Genomic DNA, 15,974 nt, shown 5'->3' on the forward strand with positions numbered 1-15,974 from the left:
CCAACTTGATAGCACTTTCTACTGTGGTTGAAAAGAAAGATGCAAAAGTTAGAGTAGATATCAACTGTTATTCAGTCAAGAGGGCAAGGAAATGAAAAATGACAGCAGAGAAGGATGCAAAAAAAAGTGTCCAAATGTTGCTTTAAGGTGTTTTCACTTAAACAGTGATGGGAGAGGTATAAGGGTTTACAATATTAGCTACACTGAAAAATGAAATTCCATAGAAAAGAGGTTGAGTCTTGCCTGTAGTTCACTTCCTCATTAAAACTACCCCAAAGAGAAGCACTTATGAACACAGGACCAATCAATGCTCCCATTTGAAGTAATCTTAATGGGTTGAACTCTGTGATTAAATGAGCATTGCATGGAGAATGCAGTCTGTAGTTCTTGAAGGCAATTGTCTCTTGAAGCACTGATCACTTGAAACTACCCCAACAAAAAGCACTTACCAAATACAACAGACGAGTTAGTGCCATTGTGAGGGTACCGAGGGTGACAGTATTAGCAGCTGAAAATCTTGTCCAATTTCTAGCCTGGAACTCGGTAGGACCGGACGAGATCCTTTGCAGTCAGAGACACGTGGAGAATGTTGCCTGCTTTTAGGAAGAGCTGGTCTGAGCCATGTGATTTACCAGCACCCAATATAAGTGTGTCCTTGGCTTTGCCGTGGTCGTTGACACTCTGCTTTTCTGTAAAGCCCATCAAGTTTTGATTGCCGATATAACATCTTTGGAACGACTCAGCATTTTTCAGCATGGGTGGACTTTTCACACATTTAAAAGCACTTCATGCAAATACAACAATTATCAACTTTATTGCCCCTGAATTTAGAAAAGAGGTCAAGTCATTTTTAAAGGAAAGGCCTACACTAAATACACAAACAGGAAGGGGCAGACCAAACCTCTAGGTAAACCAGCACCATCTAGTGTTTACAATGCATATGCTGCAACATGATTGCACTAAAGAGAAGCACTTATTCTTATATAGTATCAGGAGTGCTTGCCTTTGTAGTCATCTAAAGGGGCTCTGTAAATGTAAGGGACCAAACATGGACACAGGGGAGTCAGTCAGCAAATTTTTACCCCAACTTGATAGCACTTTCTACTTTGGTTGAAAAGAAAGATGCTAAAGTTAGAGTAGATATCAACTGATTTTTTTAGACAAGAGTGAGAGTGCAAAAATGGCTGCAGAAGAGGATGCAAAATAGTGTCCAAATGTGGCTCCAAGTCATTAGGACTTAAAAGTTACAAGATGGAGGGAGAGGTATGAAGCAAAGACCTACACTAAATACAAAAACAGAGAGTGGCAGACCAAGCTTCTAGGTAAACCGCACCCTCTAGTGTTTTGAAAGGAAAGGCCTACACTAATGAACAATTATAAAAAATACATGGACACAGGGGAGTCAGTCAGCATATATTTACCCCAACTTGATAGCACTTTCTACTGTGGTTGAAAAGAAAGATGCAAAAGTTAGAGTAAATATCAACTGTTATTCAGTCAAGAGGGCAAGGAAATGAAAAATGACAGCAGAGAAGGATGCAAAAAAAGTGTCCAAATGTTGCTTTAAGGTGTTTTCTCTTAAACAGTGATGGGAGAGGTATAAGGGTTTACAATATTAGCTACACTGAAAAATGAAATTCCATAGAAAAGAGGTTGAGTCTTGCCTGTAGTTCACTTCCTCATTAAAACTACCCCAAAGAGAAGCACTTATGAACACAGGACCAATCAATGCTCCCATTTGAAGTAATCTTAATGGGTTGAACTCTGTGATTAAATGAGCATTGCATGGAGAATGCAGTCTGTAGTTCTTGAAGGCAATTGTCTCTTGAAGCACTGATCACTTGAAACTACCCCAACAAAAAGCACTTACCAAATACAACAGACGAGTTAGTGCCATTGTGAGGGTACCGAGGGTGACAGTATTAGCAGCTGAAAATCTTGTCCAATTTCTAGCCTGGAACTCGGTAGGACCGGACGAGATCCTTTGCAGTCAGAGACACGTGGAGAATGTTGCCTGCTTTTAGGAAGAGCTGGTCTGAGCCATGTGATTTACCAGCACCCAATATAAGTGTGTCCTTGGCTTTGCCGTGGTCGTTGACACTCTGCTTTTCTGTAAAGCCCATCAAGTTTTGATTGCCGATATAACATCTTTGGAACGACTCAGCATTTTTCAGCATGGGTGGACTTTTCACACATTTAAAAGCACTTCATGCAAATACAACAATTATCAACTTTATTGCCCCTGAATTTAGAAAAGAGGTCAAGTCATTTTTAAAGGAAAGACCTACACTAAATACACAAACAGGAAGGGGCAGACCAAACCTCTAGGTAAACCAGCACCATCTAGTGTTTACAATGCATATGCTGCAACATGATTGCACTAAAGAGAAGCACTTATTCTTATATAGTATCAGGAGTGCTTGCCTTTGTAGTCATCTAAAGGGGCTCTGTAAATGTAAGGGACCAAACATGGACACAGGGGAGTCAGTCAGCAAATATTTACCCCAACTTGATAGCACTTTCTACTTTGGTTGAAAAGAAAGATGCTAAAGTTAGAGTAGATATCAACTGATTTTTTTAGACAAGAGTGAGAGTGCAAAAATGGCTGCAGAAGAGGATGCAAAATAGTGTCCAAATGTGGCTCCAAGTCATTAGGACTTAAAAGTTACAAGATGGAGGGAGAGGTATGAAGCAAAGACCTACACTAAATACAAAAACAGAGAGTGGCAGACCAAGCTTCTAGGTAAACAGCACCCTCTAGTGTTTTGAAAGGAAAGGCCTACACTAATGAACAATTATAAAAAATACAGGGGCTGCGTTCGAAACCGCATACTTCCCTACTATTTAGTATGGGAAAAAGAGTAGGCGAGCGAAAAAGTATGTATGAATCCAAAAGAGTAGGCGAGAATTACCTGGGTGACGTACTAATTATCGCGAGATTCGGACTTAAGTGCGTTCGAATATGCCTACTTTCCTACTATATAGTAGGCGAAAACAGTACGTGAAGGAAGCAGTACGTTCGAAACATCAGTATTCATAAAAGAGTAGGCGAGAAGTTCCCGGATGGCTTACTCGCTTCCGCCCAGATTTTTGAGTGCTCAACGATGGATACTCTTCTATCCCAGGAGGCCACGCGAGAGGATACGTCATAAAAAAGAAGAAGAAGGATAGGTCATACTCGAACGTGACGGAAAGGATGACGGACGAGACTGTTTTCAAATGTGAGTATTACAAATCAAATGATCGCATGTGTTGAACTACTGTACAATAAACTGTTGAATTGTTGAAGATGTAAAGACGCTATATTTGTGATTTTGCTGTAAATCACATTTTATTATGTAGCTAACAGAGAAGCTCCAGTAAGGACACATACGTCTCCAAAGTGGATTTGCATACATTTTAAACCGTATACATCTTAAATACAATTACTAAATGTCTATTTAATATCTGGCAAGAAAATCTTCTATAAGAATTGCAGATTACTACGTCTAATATAGATATGAAATAGGCATCTGAGTGATGTATGTGTGCTATTATGTAGAACAAATCTATAAAGTAACTAAACATAAGTTATCTATTTTATTTGTCCATTAGTACTGTTGATAAATTAAGGAACATTTATGTAGGATAAAAAGTTAAAACAACCTCAACATGTAAATGTAGTGTTGAGCTCATAAATCACAGAGGTAATGTGAGTCTGGTCTGGATGTTACAGGGACAGATGAACAGATGTGTGTTTATCCGGTGGAGAGTGGCTCATGAAGCTGAATGCTACAATCAAAGGCTCTGTGACATTACAGAAATGAATACAACAACTATTTAAATATTAAGTTGTAGTTTATTTTAATTATTGTAGTTTCAAACAGAGCTATTACAGCACTTTTCTGATTCTTGATTTCTGTGCATTTGCTGCACAGCTTTTGTGGTGGAGCAGGACCTGCAAGGAAAGATGATGTGGCGGCATTTGTGGAAAAAAAGCTCTATTGCCTCAGATTGTGAAGCACAACACATCACGCAACAACCTCCGGCACGAAGGCACGGCTCACCTCTGGCGGTCAGCTGATTCATCAGAGCCGCAGAATGGGAACCGCTGTGTTGAGATGGCAGAAGGATGTGGTTCAGCGCCTGTAGCCTACATACATACATGATTGACTGTAGTTTTAATAAAGCTTTGTTTCATGTGTTGACTTGTATATGCATTTGTTTATTGTGTGATGGTGACTTTGATTCATTCTTTTACTAATTTATTAATATTTCTCATTGTTGTCAGTAAATAAAATACAATTAATTAATGCTTTATTTATTGTTTGAATGAAAATGTAGATGTTCACTATATACACATCTAGAGTGTATTCATGCATAGCTATTTCAAATGACATACATTACATTTTGTTTGTTTTATTGAATTATATAATTTACAGTAAAAAGTAATATAATTAATTGATCAGCATTTATCGTTGTTATTATTGTATGTTTTGGGGCTGGAATAGCAATGCAATTCATTCTGGGGTAATATTAATTTTTAATAATGATACTTAAATTTTTCGAGTATAAAATCAACAGTTTTCTCCAAAGGTGAATCTCCCTTTGTGCAGACATTACAAACGCTGAGGAAAACCGTTCTAGGTAGGGCTGTCGAGTTACTGATGTTATGAGGTATATCATGTAGGCTATGTATGTATATATATATATATATATATATATATATCAATCATGGGTTTGCAAACATATTATGATATTTTATACACAGGAAAAAACCTATAAGGTTGAATATCAATATTTATTTTCTTAAATAATTAATTATATAATACATTTAAAAAAAAAAGCATTTTCTGTTATTTATAGGCCTGAGGGATGAAACGAGAGTTAAATTTAACAAGAAAAAGAGGAAAACAAAGCAGTAAGCCACTTTTGCTTATGGATGAAAATGTTTGGATATAAAATAAAGAAATTAACAACATATTCAAGAGATGACAATTTTGGGATTTCGTAATAAAAATAAATATCGTTAAGGATAAAACGGTGGGTCACATTAGTAGGGTTAAATATAAGAACTTAAATCAACCCTAAATGTACTCACAAAATAAATGGGAAGCAGTTTTTTCAAAAAGACCACAAAATGAGCAAGTTTAATCAATATCATGATATTTACAGACAGATTAATTAAGCGTGTCGTTCAAATCTTTTAAGTTGTTGCGCTTGTGATAACGCGTCGTAGGTCACATGATAACGTCAACATGGCAGATGTCCGGTTCTCATTCATACTCAACGAGATCTGGCTATAAAGTATCTACTCTTTTAGCGCTCGTTAAGTAAGTACTCATTGAAATTAAGTACCTACTCATTGAGTATGCGGTTTCGAACGCAGCCACGGACACAGGGGAGTCAGTCAGCATATATTTACCCCAACTTGATAGCACTTTCTACTGTGGTTGAAAAGAAAGATGCAAAAGTTAGAGTAGATATCAACTGTTATTCAGTCAAGAGGGCAAGGAAATGAAAAATGACAGCAGAGAAGGATGCAAAAAAAGTGTCCAAATGTTGCTTTAAGGTGTTTTCACTTAAACAGTGATGGGAGAGGTATAAGGGTTTACAATATTAGCTACACTGAAAAATGAAATTCCATAGAAAAGAGGTTGAGTCTTGCCTGTAGTTCACTTCCTCATTAAAACTACCCCAAAGAGAAGCACTTATGAACACAGGACCAATCAATGCTCCCATTTGAAGTAATCTTAATGGGTTGAACTCTGTGATTAAATGAGCATTGCATGGAGAATGCAGTCTGTAGTTCTTGAAGGCAATTGTCTCTTGAAGCACTGATCACTTGAAACTACCCCAACAAAAAGCACTTACCAAATACAACAGACGAGTTAGTGCCATTGTGAGGGTACCGAGGGTGACAGTATTAGCAGCTGAAAATCTTGTCCAATTTCTAGCCTGGAACTCGGTAGGTCCGGACGAGATCCTTTGCAGTCAGAGACACGTGGAGAATGTTGCCTGCTTTTAAGAAGAGCTGGTCTGAGCCATGTGGTTTACCAGCACCCAATATAAGTGTGTCCATGGCCCCTTGGCTTTGCCGTGGTCGTTGACACTCTGCTTTTCTGTAAAGCCCATCAAGTTTTGATTGCCGATATAACATCTTTGGAACGACTCAGCATTTTTCAGCATGGGTGGACTTTTCACACATTTAAAAGCACTTCATGCAAATACAACAATTATCAACTTTATTGCCCCTGAATTTAGAAAAGAGGTCAAGTCATTTTTAAAGGAAAGGCCTACACTAAATACACAAACAGGAAGGGGCAGACCAAACCTCTAGGTAAACCAGCACCATCTAGTGTTTACAATGCATATGCTGCAACATGATTGCACTAAAGAGAAGCACTTATTCTTATATAGTATCAGGAGTGCTTGCCTTTGTAGTCATCTAAAGGGGCTTTGTAAATGTAAGGGACCAAACATGGACACAGGGGAGTCAGTCAGCAAATATTTACCCCAACTTGATAGCACTTTCTACTTTGGTTGAAAAGAAAGATGCTAAAGTTAGAGTAGATATCAACTGATTTTTTTAGACAAGAGTGAGAGTGCAAAAATGGCTGCAGAAGAGGATGCAAAATAGTGTCCAAATGTGGCTCCAAGTCATTAGGACTTAAAAGTTACAAGATGGAGGGAGAGGTATGAAGCAAAGACCTACACTAAATACAAAAACAGAGAGTGGCAGACCAAGCTTCTAGGTAAACAGCACCCTCTAGTGTTTTGAAAGGAAAGGCCTACACTAATGAACAATTATAAAAAATACATGGACACAGGGGAGTCAGTCAGCATATATTTACCCCAACTTGATAGCACGTTCTACTGTGGTTGAAAAGAAAGATGCAAAAGTTAGAGTAGATATCAACTGTTATTCAGTCAAGAGGGCAAGGGAATGAAAAATGACAGCAGAGAAGGATGCAAAAAAAGTGTCCAAATGTTGCTTTAAGGTGTTTTCACTTAAACAGTGATGGGAGAGGTATAAGGGTTTACAATATTAGCTACACTGAAAAATGAAATTCCATAGAAAAGAGGTTGAGTCTTGCCTGTAGTTCACTTCCTCATTAAAACTACCCCAAAGAGAAGCACTTATGAACACAGGACCAATCAATGCTCCCATTTGAAGTAATCTTAATGGGTTGAACTCTGTGATTAAATGAGCATTGCATGGAGAATGCAGTCTGTAGTTCTTGAAGGCAATTGTCTCTTGAAGCACTGATCACTTGAAACTACCCCAACAAAAAGCACTTACCAAATACAACAGACGAGTTAGTGCCATTGTGAAAATCTTGTCCAATTTCTAGCCTGGAACTCGGTAGGTCCGGACGAGATCCTTTGCAGTCAGAGACACGTGGAGAATGTTGCCTGCTTTTAAGAAGAGCTGGTCTGAGCCATGTGGTTTACCAGCACCCAATATAAGTGTGTCCATGCCCCCTTGGCTTTGCCGTGGTCGTTGACACTCTGCTTTTCTGTAAAGCCCATCAAGTTTTGATTGCCGATATAACATCTTTGGAACGACTCAGCATTTTTCAGCATGGGTGGACTTTTCACACATTTAAAAGCACTTCATGCAAATACAACAATTATCAACTTTATTGCCCCTGAATTTAGAAAAGAGGTCAAGTCATTTTTAAAGGAAAGGCCTACACTAAAAACACAAACAGGAAGGGGCAGACCAAACCTCTAGGTAAACCAGCACCATCTAGTGTTTACAATGCATATGCTGCAACATGATTGCACTAAAGAGAAGCACTTATTCTTATATAGTATCAGGAGTGCTTGCCTTTGTAGTCATCTAAAGGGGCTCTGTAAATGTAAGGGACCAAACATGGACACAGGGGAGTCAGTCAGCAAATATTTACCCCAACTTGATAGCACTTTCTACTTTGGTTGAAAAGAAAGATGCTAAAGTTAGAGTAGATATCAACTGATTTTTTAGACAAGAGGGAGAGTGCAAAAAAGGCTGCAGAGGAGGATGCAAAATAGTGTCCAAATGTGGCTCCAAGTCTTTAGGACTTAAAAGTTACAAGATGGAGGGAGAGGTATGAAGCAAAGACCTACACTAAATACAAAAACAGAGAGTGGCAGACCAAGCTTCTAGGTAAACAGCACCCTCTAGTGTTTTGAAAGGAAAGGCCTACACTAATGAACAATTATAAAAAATACATGGACACAGGGGAGTCAGTCAGCATATATTTACCCCAACTTGATAGCACTTTCTACTGTGGTTGAAAAGAAAGATGCAAAAGTTAGAGTAGATATCAACTGTTATTCAGTCAAGAGGGCAAGGAAATGAAAAATGACAGCAGAGAAGGATGCAAAAAAAAGTGTCCAAATGTTGCTTTAAGGTGTTTTCACTTAAACAGTGATGGGAGAGGTATAAGGGTTTACAATATTAGCTACACTGAAAAATGAAATTCCATAGAAAAGAGGTTGAGTCTTGCCTGTAGTTCACTTCCTCATTAAAACTACCCCAAAGAGAAGCACTTATGAACACAGGACCAATCAATGCTCCCATTTGAAGTAATCTTAATGGGTTGAACTCTGTGATTAAATGAGCATTGCATGGAGAATGCAGTCTGTAGTTCTTGAAGGCAATTGTCTCTTGAAGCACTGATCACTTGAAACTACCCCAACAAAAAGCACTTACCAAATACAACAGACGAGTTAGTGCCATTGTGAGGGTACCGAGGGTGACAGTATTAGCAGCTGAAAATCTTGTCCAATTTCTAGCCTGGAACTCGGTAGGACCGGACGAGATCCTTTGCAGTCAGAGACACGTGGAGAATGTTGCCTGCTTTTAGGAAGAGCTGGTCTGAGCCATGTGATTTACCAGCACCCAATATAAGTGTGTCCTTGGCTTTGCCGTGGTCGTTGACACTCTGCTTTTCTGTAAAGCCCATCAAGTTTTGATTGCCGATATAACATCTTTGGAACGACTCAGCATTTTTCAGCATGGGTGGACTTTTCACACATTTAAAAGCACTTCATGCAAATACAACAATTATCAACTTTATTGCCCCTGAATTTAGAAAAGAGGTCAAGTCATTTTTAAAGGAAAGGCCTACACTAAATACACAAACAGGAAGGGGCAGACCAAACCTCTAGGTAAACCAGCACCATCTAGTGTTTACAATGCATATGCTGCAACATGATTGCACTAAAGAGAAGCACTTATTCTTATATAGTATCAGGAGTGCTTGCCTTTGTAGTCATCTAAAGGGGCTCTGTAAATGTAAGGGACCAAACATGGACACAGGGGAGTCAGTCAGCAAATTTTTACCCCAACTTGATAGCACTTTCTACTTTGGTTGAAAAGAAAGATGCTAAAGTTAGAGTAGATATCAACTGATTTTTTTAGACAAGAGTGAGAGTGCAAAAATGGCTGCAGAAGAGGATGCAAAATAGTGTCCAAATGTGGCTCCAAGTCATTAGGACTTAAAAGTTACAAGATGGAGGGAGAGGTATGAAGCAAAGACCTACACTAAATACAAAAACAGAGAGTGGCAGACCAAGCTTCTAGGTAAACCGCACCCTCTAGTGTTTTGAAAGGAAAGGCCTACACTAATGAACAATTATAAAAAATACATGGACACAGGGGAGTCAGTCAGTATATATTTACCCCAACTTGATAGCACTTTCTACTGTGGTTGAAAAGAAAGATGCAAAAGTTAGAGTAGATATCAACTGTTATTCAGTCAAGAGGGCAAGGAAATGAAAAATGACAGCAGAGAAGGATGCAAAAAAAGTGTCCAAATGTTGCTTTAAGGTGTTTTCTCTTAAACAGTGATGGGAGAGGTATAAGGGTTTACAATATTAGCTACACTGAAAAATGAAATTCCATAGAAAAGAGGTTGAGTCTTGCCTGTAGTTCACTTCCTCATTAAAACTACCCCAAAGAGAAGCACTTATGAACACAGGACCAATCAATGCTCCCATTTGAAGTAATCTTAATGGGTTGAACTCTGTGATTAAATGAGCATTGCATGGAGAATGCAGTCTGTAGTTCTTGAAGGCAATTGTCTCTTGAAGCACTGATCACTTGAAACTACCCCAACAAAAAGCACTTACCAAATACAACAGACGAGTTAGTGCCATTGTGAGGGTACCGAGGGTGACAGTATTAGCAGCTGAAAATCTTGTCCAATTTCTAGCCTGGAACTCGGTAGGACCGGACGAGATCCTTTGCAGTCAGAGACACGTGGAGAATGTTGCCTGCTTTTAGGAAGAGCTGGTCTGAGCCATGTGATTTACCAGCACCCAATATAAGTGTGTCCTTGGCTTTGCCGTGGTCGTTGACACTCTGCTTTTCTGTAAAGCCCATCAAGTTTTGATTGCCGATATAACATCTTTGGAACGACTCAGCATTTTTCAGCATGGGTGGACTTTTCACACATTTAAAAGCACTTCATGCAAATACAACAATTATCAACTTTATTGCCCCTGAATTTAGAAAAGAGGTCAAGTCATTTTTAAAGGAAAGACCTACACTAAATACACAAACAGGAAGGGGCAGACCAAACCTCTAGGTAAACCAGCACCATCTAGTGTTTACAATGCATATGCTGCAACATGATTGCACTAAAGAGAAGCACTTATTCTTATATAGTATCAGGAGTGCTTGCCTTTGTAGTCATCTAAAGGGGCTCTGTAAATGTAAGGGACCAAACATGGACACAGGGGAGTCAGTCAGCAAATATTTACCCCAACTTGATAGCACTTTCTACTTTGGTTGAAAAGAAAGATGCTAAAGTTAGAGTAGATATCAACTGATTTTTTTAGACAAGAGTGAGAGTGCAAAAATGGCTGCAGAAGAGGATGCAAAATAGTGTCCAAATGTGGCTCCAAGTCATTAGGACTTAAAAGTTACAAGATGGAGGGAGAGGTATGAAGCAAAGACCTACACTAAATACAAAAACAGAGAGTGGCAGACCAAGCTTCTAGGTAAACCGCACCCTCTAGTGTTTTGAAAGGAAAGGCCTACACTAATGAACAATTATAAAAAATACATGGACACAGGGGAGTCAGTCAGTATATATTTACCCCAACTTGATAGCACTTTCTACTGTGGTTGAAAAGAAAGATGCAAAAGTTAGAGTAGATATCAACTGTTATTCAGTCAAGAGGGCAAGGAAATGAAAAATGACAGCAGAGAAGGATGCAAAAAAAGTGTCCAAATGTTGCTTTAAGGTGTTTTCTCTTAAACAGTGATGGGAGAGGTATAAGGGTTTACAATATTAGCTACACTGAAAAATGAAATTCCATAGAAAAGAGGTTGAGTCTTGCCTGTAGTTCACTTCCTCATTAAAACTACCCCAAAGAGAAGCACTTATGAACACAGGACCAATCAATGCTCCCATTTGAAGTAATCTTAATGGGTTGAACTCTGTGATTAAATGAGCATTGCATGGAGAATGCAGTCTGTAGTTCTTGAAGGCAATTGTCTCTTGAAGCACTGATCACTTGAAACTACCCCAACAAAAAGCACTTACCAAATACAACAGACGAGTTAGTGCCATTGTGAGGGTACCGAGGGTGACAGTATTAGCAGCTGAAAATCTTGTCCAATTTCTAGCCTGGAACTCGGTAGGACCGGACGAGATCCTTTGCAGTCAGAGACACGTGGAGAATGTTGCCTGCTTTTAGGAAGAGCTGGTCTGAGCCATGTGATTTACCAGCACCCAATATAAGTGTGTCCTTGGCTTTGCCGTGGTCGTTGACACTCTGCTTTTCTGTAAAGCCCATCAAGTTTTGATTGCCGATATAACATCTTTGGAACGACTCAGCATTTTTCAGCATGGGTGGACTTTTCACACATTTAAAAGCACTTCATGCAAATACAACAATTATCAACTTTATTGCCCCTGAATTTAGAAAAGAGGTCAAGTCATTTTTAAAGGAAAGACCTACACTAAATACACAAACAGGAAGGGGCAGACCAAACCTCTAGGTAAACCAGCACCATCTAGTGTTTACAATGCATATGCTGCAACATGATTGCACTAAAGAGAAGCACTTATTCTTATATAGTATCAGGAGTGCTTGCCTTTGTAGTCATCTAAAGGGGCTCTGTAAATGTAAGGGACCAAACATGGACACAGGGGAGTCAGTCAGCAAATATTTACCCCAACTTGATAGCACTTTCTACTTTGGTTGAAAAGAAAGATGCTAAAGTTAGAGTAGATATCAACTGATTTTTTTAGACAAGAGTGAGAGTGCAAAAATGGCTGCAGAAGAGGATGCAAAATAGTGTCCAAATGTGGCTCCAAGTCATTAGGACTTAAAAGTTACAAGATGGAGGGAGAGGTATGAAGCAAAGACCTACACTAAATACAAAAACAGAGAGTGGCAGACCAAGCTTCTATGTAAACAGCACCCTCTAGTGTTTTGAAAGGAAAGGCCTACACTAATGAACAATTATAAAAAATACAGGGGCTGCGTTCGAAACCGCATACTTCCCTACTATTTAGTATGGGAAAAAGAGTAGGCGAGCGAAAAAGTATGTATGAATCCAAAAGAGTAGGCGAGAATTACCTGGGTGACGTACTAATTATCGCGAGATTCGGACTTAAGTGCGTTCGAATATGCCTACTTTCCTACTATATAGTAGGCGAAAACAGTACGTGAAGGAAGCAGTACGTTCGAAACATCAGTATTCATAAAAGAGTAGGCGAGAAGTTCCCGGATGGCTTACTCGCTTCCGCCCAGATTTTTGAGTGCTCAACGATGGATACTCTTCTATCCCAGGAGGCCACGCGAGAGGATACGTCATAAAAAAGAAGAAGAAGGATAGGTCATACTCGAACGTGACGGAAAGGATGACGGACGAGACTGTTTTCAAATGTGAGTATTACAAATCAAATGATCGCATGTGTTGAACTACTGTACAATAAACTGTTGAATTGTTGAAGATGTAAAGACGCTATATTTGTGATTTTGCTGTAAATCACATTTTATTATGTAGCTAACAGAGAAGCTCCAGTAAGGACACATACGTCTCCAAAGTGGATTTGCATACATTTTAAACCGTATACATCTTAAATACAATTACTAAATGTCTATTTAATATCTGGCAAGAAAATCTTCTATAAGAATTGCAGATTACTACGTCTAATATAGATATGAAATAGGCATCTGAGTGATGTATGTGTGCTATTATGTAGAACAAATCTATAAAGTAACTAAACATAAGTTATCTATTTTATTTGTCCATTAGTACTGTTGATAAATTAAGGAACATTTATGTAGGATAAAAAGTTAAAACAACCTCAACATGTAAATGTAGTGTTGAGCTCATAAATCACAGAGGTAATGTGAGTCTGGTCTGGATGTTACAGGGACAGATGAACAGATGTGTGTTTATCCGGTGGAGAGTGGCTCATGAAGCTGAATGCTACAATCAAAGGCTCTGTGACATTACAGAAATGAATACAACAACTATTTAAATATTAAGTTGTAGTTTATTTTAATTATTGTAGTTTCAAACAGAGCTATTACAGCACTTTTCTGATTCTTGATTTCTGTGCATTTGCTGCACAGCTTTTGTGGTGGAGCAGGACCTGCAAGGAAAGATGATGTGGCGGCATTTGTGGAAAAAAAGCTCTATTGCCTCAGATTGTGAAGCACAACACATCACGCAACAACCTCCGGCACGAAGGCACGGCTCACCTCTGGCGGTCAGCTGATTCATCAGAGCCGCAGAATGGGAACCGCTGTGTTGAGATGGCAGAAGGATGTGGTTCAGCGCCTGTAGCCTACATACATACATGATTGACTGTAGTTTTAATAAAGCTTTGTTTCATGTGTTGACTTGTATATGCATTTGTTTATTGTGTGATGGTGACTTTGATTCATTCTTTTACTAATTTATTAATATTTCTCATTGTTGTCAGTAAATAAAATACAATTAATTAATGCTTTATTTATTGTTTGAATGAAAATGTAGATGTTCACTATATACACATCTAGAGTGTATTCATGCATAGCTATTTCAAATGACATACATTACATTTTGTTTGTTTTATTGAATTATATAATTTACAGTAAAAAGTAATATAATTAATTGATCAGCATTTATCGTTGTTATTATTGTATGTTTTGGGGCTGGAATAGCAATGCAATTCATTCTGGGGTAATATTAATTTTTAATAATGATACTTAAATTTTTCGAGTATAAAATCAACAGTTTTCTCCAAAGGTGAATCTCCCTTTGTGCAGACATTACAAACGCTGAGGAAAACCGTTCTAGGTAGGGCTGTCGAGTTACTGATGTTATGAGGTATATCATGTAGGCTATGTATGTATATATATATATATATATATATATATATCAATCATGGGTTTGCAAACATATTATGATATTTTATACACAGGAAAAAACCTATAAGGTTGAATATCAATATTTATTTTCTTAAATAATTAATTATATAATACATTTAAAAAAAAAAGCATTTTCTGTTATTTATAGGCCTGAGGGATGAAACGAGAGTTAAATTTAACAAGAAAAAGAGGAAAACAAAGCAGTAAGCCACTTTTGCTTATGGATGAAAATGTTTGGATATAAAATAAAGAAATTAACAACATATTCAAGAGATGACAATTTTGGGATTTCGTAATAAAAATAAATATCGTTAAGGATAAAACGGTGGGTCACATTAGTAGGGTTAAATATAAGAACTTAAATCAACCCTAAATGTACTCACAAAATAAATGGGAAGCAGTTTTTTCAAAAAGACCACAAAATGAGCAAGTTTAATCAATATCATGATATTTACAGACAGATTAATTAAGCGTGTCGTTCAAATCTTTTAAGTTGTTGCGCTTGTGATAACGCGTCGTAGGTCACATGATAACGTCAACATGGCAGATGTCCGGTTCTCATTCATACTCAACGAGATCTGGCTATAAAGTATCTACTCTTTTAGCGCTCGTTAAGTAAGTACTCATTGAAATTAAGTACCTACTCATTGAGTATGCGGTTTCGAACGCAGCCACGGACACAGGGGAGTCAGTCAGCATATATTTACCCCAACTTGATAGCACTTTCTACTGTGGTTGAAAAGAAAGATGCAAAAGTTAGAGTAGATATCAACTGTTATTCAGTCAAGAGGGCAAGGAAATGAAAAATGACAGCAGAGAAGGATGCAAAAAAAGTGTCCAAATGTTGCTTTAAGGTGTTTTCACTTAAACAGTGATGGGAGAGGTATAAGGGTTTACAATATTAGCTACACTGAAAAATGAAATTCCATAGAAAAGAGGTTGAGTCTTGCCTGTAGTTCACTTCCTCATTAAAACTACCCCAAAGAGAAGCACTTATGAACACAGGACCAATCAATGCTCCCATTTGAAGTAATCTTAATGGGTTGAACTCTGTGATTAAATGAGCATTGCATGGAGAATGCAGTCTGTAGTTCTTGAAGGCAATTGTCTCTTGAAGCACTGATCACTTGAAACTACCCCAACAAAAAGCACTTACCAAATACAACAGACGAGTTAGTGCCATTGTGAGGGTACCGAGGGTGACAGTATTAGCAGCTGAAAATCTTGTCCAATTTCTAGCCTGGAACTCGGTAGGTCCGGACGAGATCCTTTGCAGTCAGAGACACGTGGAGAATGTTGCCTGCTTTTAAGAAGAGCTGGTCTGAGCCATGTGGTTTACCAGCACCCAATATAAGTGTGTCCATGGCCCCTTGGCTTTGCCGTGGTCGTTGACACTCTGCTTTTCTGTAAAGCCCATCAAGTTTTGATTGCCGATATAACATCTTTGGAACGACTCAGCATTTTTCAGCATGGGTGGACTTTTCACACATTTAAAAGCACTTCATGCAAATACAACAATTATCAACTTTATTGCCCCTGAATTTAGAAAAGAGGTCAAGTCATTTTTAAAGGAAAGGCCTACACTAAATACACAAACAGGAAGGGGCAGACCAAACCTCTAGGTA

Source organism: Scardinius erythrophthalmus, assembly GCF_964197995.2.
Source record: "Scardinius erythrophthalmus genome assembly, chromosome: 20".
In the NCBI taxonomy this organism is placed as follows: Eukaryota; Metazoa; Chordata; class Actinopteri; order Cypriniformes; family Leuciscidae; genus Scardinius; species Scardinius erythrophthalmus.